Source organism: Echinops telfairi, unplaced genomic scaffold (genome assembly GCF_000313985.2).
Source record: "Echinops telfairi isolate 266 unplaced genomic scaffold, ASM31398v2 ScPeMD7_5592;HRSCAF=6446, whole genome shotgun sequence".
NCBI lineage: Eukaryota > Metazoa > Chordata > Mammalia > Afrosoricida > Tenrecidae > Echinops > Echinops telfairi.
Genome location: NW_022109491.1, coordinates 13,173,988 through 13,181,766, shown reverse-complemented (window position 1 = coordinate 13,181,766; position 7,779 = coordinate 13,173,988).

Genomic DNA, 7,779 nt, shown 5'->3' with positions numbered 1-7,779 from the left:
GAGCCCTGCCCTCATGGAGCTCACAGTCTAGAGAGGGAAATAGATACTAACCTGAATAAAAATGTTCTCGGTGACTTACATATGCAATTGTGACCACACCGCTTCACCTTGGCCTTGCCCTTTGGTCCAGTCACTGTCCACTAGACTGTGGTCAGTCAAATGCTCAACTCCTTCCACTGCCTGACAGGAGTTAGGAGCAAAGAAGGAATGAAAACAGCACCCCTCGCCTCTAACCAGCCTTTTCCGGCTCGCTCCCTGCTGGCTCCCTAGCACAGGACTGTCTGATCTTGTCCCAGGCTCCCAAGCATCTTCAGTGCCCTTGTCCCTTCCTCCTCAAGACTCCCTCCTCCCTTCACCCACAGACCCAGGACAAGATTAAGCCTCTGAACTTGGGCCATGGCGAGAGTGCCCAGTTCCCACGCCCCTGGGCCAGGCCTGTGCCCAGCACCCCCTCCAGCTGGGCTCCTGCTTCTGTGATGAGCTCTGTCTGCATCTCATCAAGGGAGACAAGTTGCCGGGGAGATAGAAGCGAGACTTTTCCCCTTTAATTCAATTAAGCCACATGCTGACTGCGATACTTTCTCCACTATCGAAGACAGCAGGTGCCTTTGCAATTACTTCTCCAGTGCCGAGGCTGCCTGACGGAGACCTGGGATTTCCAGGAGAGATGAGGCTGTGCGATTGCCAGGGCTGTGCAGTGGGGAGGCAGGAAGGCTAACCAGGATCCCCAGCACCAGAGAGAAAGAGCAGCAAGGAATGCTGCAGCGCAAGGTGGCCAGGCCAACCTCACCTGGCAGCCAGGTGGACTGACCTGAGACAAGGATGTACTTGGGTTGTGCTCCCAGGGAGGACTGTGAAAGAGGGGCAGAAAGTAAGAGTTGCAAAGAAAGGGAGTAGATCATGTCGTGGATTAAGTGTCGAGCTGCTAACCCGCAGGTCTGTGGTTTGCACCCATCAGCCACCCGAAGGGAGCAAGACGAGGCAGTTTGCTTCCATAAAGATGTACCCCCTCAGAAACCCTGGGGACGGTTTCAGCTGTCCGAGAGCGTTGCTGCAGGAGCCCTGGGGGCAGAGTGCGTTACACACTGGGCCACAAAGTCAGTAGTTTGAAACCACCACCCGCTCCAAGGGTGGAAGACGAGGCTTTCTACTATGTGAAAAGCTGATGCTTGGTGTTGGGCACCATGGAATCGATCCCCTCCCCCCAATAGCAACCCTGCGCACAACCGAACGAAACAGGGCCCAGTCCTGCATTGTGCTCGCCAGTGTCCCTGCACTTGAGCTCATGTTTGCAGCCATGGTCTTGATCCATCTTATTGACAGGAGAGCCCTCTGCTCTTTCCCTGCTCCTCCGCTTGACCAAGCAGGATGGCCTCCTCCAGGCACAGGTCGCTCCTGGTGAGTGAGTCCGGGTAGATAGATAAACAAATTTCTAGACACTCATATGTGTATAAGAAAGAGTTTTATAGACAAGAGCAGTTGAATATTGAGAAAACATCCCAGCCCAGGCCAGATCAAGTCCATAAGTCTAGTATTAGCCCATATGTCTGATACCACTCTGTAAAGTCCTCTTCAGACTCACAAAATACATGCAATGTTGCCTAATGCAGGAAGATCACAGGCCAGTGGGTAGGAAGTCTTGTGGATCCAATGGTGGTGTAAACATCTCAGCATGGCAGGGGTCTCCTCGTGGCTCCTCCAGCTCAGGGCACTAGTGTAGCTCCAGGTGTCTTGTCAGCTGCACTGTCTCCCAGGGAGTGAGCCTGCATCCTGACTCGAGCGAGCTGTTTATCTCCTTCGTGCCTCCAAATGAGGTCATCAAGCTACGACCTGATTGACAGGCTAAACTCCACCCCTACACTCTTAATCCTCTCAAATTGACAACAGATTATGTAACTACACACTTGGCAAGGTGTCTAAACTCCAGAAGACCCAGTCTCACCATCCTCACCTCTAAAGAGCACTCTGGGCACACGCCTTCCAAGACACGTCTGTTGTTCTCTGGGCAGTCAGTCAGGGTACTCTCGGCATCCTTGCCTGGTGTGCATAAGGTTTTCAGCAAGCTACCTGCTCTGAAGTGGAAGCTCCGCTGAAACCTGTTCACTCTGGGTGGCCCCGCTGGCCTTTGAAATCCATGACATAGCTTCCAGCATCACACAGGCCACCACCGCACAACACACTGGCAGACAAGTAGGGGAAGAGTTACAGTCTTGGGGAACCCACAGGAGCAGTTCCACTCTGTCTGTGGGGTCACAATGAGTCAGCACCGCACCGAATGGATGGCAGTGAGTAAAAGGTCCCCATCAGCAGGAGCGAACTCCAGCGCCATAGGGGGTTAACGCGGAGGACAGGTGAGGTTCAATTCCACTAGAAACTCTGGGAGACGGTGTAGCACTCCCCTCAGGATTAGTCCTGGGGAGCAGGAAGCCCAGGGTTTGTGCCCATCCCCCAGCACTGCTGGCCTATACTGCTGAAGGCTGAGCCAGAGAAAGACTCAGGTAGGGCATGCCTATGGTGGAGGCACACAGCCACAGCTGTGCCCAGGCACTGCCCCCTGAAACAGCGGGTAGCCTCTGATGTGGGCGGGGCATGTGTCCAGGTCCTTCTGACTGTGTTTTCCCAGGAGACCTCAGTCAGGAAGCAGGCTCCGCCTCCTGATAGGACCCCCAGGTAGGAGAGGGAGCTAAAAGAAGATCAGATGTGGGAGCTCTCTGCCCACATACGCACCCCCTCACCTTGTTTTTTGAATGCCCCTGGAGGATTTGGAGGATATGGGTGACAGAATAATAGCCCGCAAAGGTGTCCCATCCTAATCCCTGAAACCTGTGGCTATGTTGCCGTATATGGAAAAGGGATTTTGCCACTATGATTAAATTAAGGATTTTGAGATGAGGAGATTACTGTGGATTATCCAGAGGAGTCCAATCTAATCACAAGACTCCTAATAAGGGCAAGAGGGGCCTGAGTCAGAGAGAGACTGGGGGATATGGCACTGCTGGCGGACAGACTAGAACTGCCCTTCAATGTTTCTGAAGGCTAGCATGTGCACAAAAGCAGACTGCCTCGCCTTTCTCCCAAAGAGCAGCCCAAGGCTTTGAACCACTCACCTTCCAGTTAGCCACCAAGCTCTTAATCCCTGACCACCCACAGGAGCCCAGAAGGGCCAGGCTGAGTGGAGAGGGAAGGCAGGTGGGGCTCACTGAGGTCACCAGTCCTTCCAATCAGCAGAGAACAAATACTCCTGCCCCCAAACTGAAAGGATCCAGACAACAGAAACAGCGCCATTTGGCCAGCGGCTCCTTCCAGGCCACAGACTGGCCAAGCTCAAGCTGGGCAGAGTCCCTGGGGGGAGTATGAATGGGATGAAGGAGCCCAGCTATGCCCCTGTCCAGCTAGAGCACCTTCCCGCCAACCCACACCCACACCCACTGTGGTTGGTGTGTTCCTGGGAGAGGTGCATAAGGAGAGGAGGAGGAAAAGCTCATTCATTCCTAGAAAGTGAGGAGTCCGTGAACAGTTGTGCCAGGAGAACGTGCCAGCCCTTAGGGCCCCCCTAGGGCTTGGCATGTCAGGTGTGATGCATGACTTGGGAAGGAACAGGCCAGACTTGGTGGGGAGTGGGCATACAGGGTACCATTGTGTCTGTGTTGCCAGGCCCAAGCCCTCGGAAGAAAGAAATATTTCCCCTGGCGGGTCCAGTTGTCCTCACCATGATCCCAGGACAGGAAAGAAGAGGAACTGAAAATGGGCACCTGTGCCTCTAAGAGCTCAGAGGATGTTTGGCCAGGGACCCAGATGCCAGGAAGATGCCAGCGGCTGAGCTGGCCCTGCCCAGGGAGGCCAGCCTGGAGCTCGTCAAGGTCCGCGTGGTGGCGTCTGGGTCAGTGGGCTGCAGAGTAGGTGTTTCTCATGGTAACTTCAACGCCAGCTCTCAAGCGAGGGACTGAGGCGACGAGGGCTCCACTGAGGGCAATAAGGAGGCATGGTAGCTGTGATGGCGACGGATTGCGCCCACCCGCTTCTCCTGAGTCAGGGTAGGGGCGAAACTCAACCTATCGATTGTGCCACAGCCTAATGACATCTCCTTGGTGGCATAAGCCTTTTGGCATAAGAAAGAGAGGCCGAGAAGGGTAGCATTCTCTTTGGCCGTTCACCTGCGGTCAGAGGTGGATCTTGGGTCTGGTTCCACCATCTCCTTTCAGGTCGCCTGCCAGTCCCAGGAGTTATCAGCAGACTACAGACAGTGGATTCATTCCACCAACTTCGGCCTCCCAGCACCCGCCAGCCTGTGTGCTCTGTCATCTCTGCTCCATCATCCTGCTTCCTGTCCATCAGCTTCCACGAATCAGGAGAAGCCTGGCTTGAACAGGACTAGACTTGCCTAGTTCTACAACGGTGTGAGCCACCTCTCGATAGAAATCTCTTTCTCTAGACAACACCTACAAGCATCCCTGGCTTTGCTTCTATAGAGAATCCAACTGAGCGCAGTGGTCATCACCAACAAGGATACCCCCAGCCCCAGGTAGTGATCACTGGCAGCAGTGTGGCTGATGTTGGTAGTAGGCCTTGCAATATCCCCCCACCTACCCCGCACACAAGATGACACTCTGAAAAAGAACAAGGACTGCTTTCCAAAAGACCAAACTCACTGCCATCGAGTCATGTCTGACTCCTAGTGACCGTACCAGATAGGCTAGACCTGCCCCTGTGGGTTTCTGAGACTGTAACTCTTCATGGGAGTCGAAAGCCTCATCTTTCTCCCAAAGAGAAGCTGGTGGTTTCAAACTGCTAACCTTGTAGTAGTCCAGTGAGTTACCCACTACACCACCAGGGATGATTTAGAGGAGACTTCTTACCACAGGAGATTACTGGGTGGTGTCAACGATTCATGAGATCAGCTGCTAGAGGATCAACTCCACACTGAGGTACCGAGGCAGAAAGACCTGGCAACCTGAAAGACCAGCCATGGAAAACCCTATGGCGCACAGATGTACTCTGGCCCACATAGGGCCCCTTGATTTTTTCATTATCTCCTAGAGCCCCAGAGGGGCTAATGCCAGAACAATTTCATTGTTGGCAGGATGCCTGATGTTAATTTGGAATACTGAGAAGCTTACAGGTTACATCTGTAATAAAAAATTTTATATTTTTAAGTACAGGGAAGGAACCAAATGGGAGCCAATCAGAGTGGAAGAAGCAGCCAGGTTTTTTAGTTTTGTGTTATTAGTAGAGTTAGATCAATTAAAAAACAAAACCAGGAATAATCAGCAAGCCCTTCCTCTCTGGGCCTCTCTGTACATCAGAGGAGATAATGTGAACACGGTGCGGTGGAGTCCAATGCAGCCAGCATCTTAACTAGCAAGAAATGACCGTTTCAACATCCCTCCCTGATATCCGGCTCATTTCTTCCAAGCCATAACTGTGGGGTGATCATTATTTTCCTGGCCCATGCTTTGGTTTTTAAACAATTAACCATTTAGAAGGAGAAACCTCTGTGTTAAATGTAGTATCCCTTACCGGGAAAAACTACTGATGGCAGGGACTGTGTTAGTCTGGGTCGACCAGAGAAACAAATTCATTGATACTCCTATGTGTATAAGAAAGAGCTTTATATACAAGAGCAATTGAATATTGAGAAAACATCCCAGCCCTGTCCAGATCAAGTCCCTAAGTCCGATATTAGCCCATATGTCCAATACCAATCTGTAAAATCCCCTTCAGACTCATGAAACACATGCAATGACGCCAAATGCAAGAAGATCACAGGTCAGTGGTGGGAAGTCTTGTGGATCCAGTGGCAGTGAAAGCATCTCAGCGCTGGTGTGGGTCTCCACGTGGCTCCTCCAGCTCCGGGGCTCTAGCATAGCTCCATGTGTCTTGTCAGAGAAAATGTCTCACAGGGAATGAGCGAGTGTCCCGCCTCCAGCGAGCTATTTATCTCCTTAGCACCTCCAAATGAGGTAATCAAGCTGCAACCGAACTGACAGGCTAAACTCCACCCCATCACTCTTAAGTCGCAAGTAGACAACAGATTATGTATCTACCACAGGGACTAAAATTCGCATTTACTAGATGAAAATATTTCAGCTCACAGTTCCTGCTCCATTTCTCTGTCCTTAGTTTTAAACACAGGGGGTGGGGAGGGAGGGGAAAAAATGAGAAGCTGATACCAAGGGCTCAAGTAGAAAGCAAATGTTTTGATAGTGATGAGGGCAACAGATGTACAAACGTACTTGACCCAATGGATGGATGGATGGATGGATTATGATAAGAGTTGTATAATCCCCCAATAAAATTATTTTTTAAAAGGAAAAAAATTTTAAGCACAAATAAGTATTTCTTTAACTCCAATTGGTAATGTTTTCTTTGTTTAATCCCTGGGCTATCATTGTTGATATTGAATCTCCTGTTTAAATGGAGGAGTAAGTAGTGCTTCAGGGACTGGCGGCCTGAACTATGCCCACAGGGAATTCTTAGCATCCTAAACAGTTGCTGCTGCTGCAATGATTATTGTCAGGTGCCATCAGGTGCCTATGAGTAGGTTCCGACTCATAGCAACCTTATATACTACAGAATGAAACATCACCCAGACCTATGCCAGCCTTACAATTGCTCTTATTATATTTTTATATAAATCATTTTATTGGGGGCTCTTACAGCTCTTATAACAATCTGCACACCAATTGTATCAAGCACATGTGTACATTTGCTGCCATCATCATTTTCAAAACGTTTTCTTTCTACTTGAGCCCTTGGTATCAGCTCCTCTTATTTCCCTCCCGCCCCCACCCTCCCACCCTCATGACCCCTTGATAAATTATAAATTATTGTTATTTAATTGCTCTTATTTTTGAGCCCATCGATCCATCTTGTGGGAAGTCTTCCTCTTTGTCGCTGCCCTGGTATGTCACCAAGCATGATGTCCTTGTCCAGGGACTGGCCTCTGCTGATAACCTGTCCACAGTATGTGAGACCAAGTCTCACCATCCTTGCCTCTAAGAAGCATTGGGGTTGTACTTCTTCCAAGACAGATTTGTTGGTTCCCTTGGCAGTCTGTGGTACTTTCCACATGCTTCCCCAGAACCACAATTCACATGCAAGGATTCTCCCAGGCTGTTGGGAACTGACTTTTCAATGCAAAGGCATGAAGCTGAGTTGATGCACCATATAGAGGAGCAGCGGTAAAACACAGAATTGCCTGGAACAACTTCCATGAAAATACACTTATTAGAGGATCCGTGATGAAGATGGGAGGCTGTCTGCTCCCACAAAGGTTCAGTCTCAGAAAGCCAGGGCAGTTCTACCCTGTCTCATAGGCTCTCTATGGGACAGAATCAAACCAATGGCAATGAGTTCAGGTCTATGGTTGGGATGAAGATGTGCAAAGGGAAGCTTGCATATAATAATGATAGTTTGCAGCAATTGCTGGGGTCGACTGATTATTTTGAAGAGAGGATCATTTTACTAGTGACATGGTTTACCATTGCCAACTCAAGGTGATGATAAAAAGCAGACCTACTCGGTCTGTCTAAATAAGATAGGCTGGATGAACAATCTGGAGGAGAAAACAACGGGACCAACAGTTCTGGGGGGGACATGGGAGAGGGGGAGTTGGGGGGAAGGGAAGTGGTGTTAACAAGCACAGGGACAAGGGAGCAACAAGTGATCCAAATCGGTGGTGCGGAGCATGTAGGAGGCCTGGTAGGGCGTGATCAAGGGTAATGTAACCAAGAAGAATTACTGAAACCCAAATGAAGACTGAGCATGATAGTGGGACAA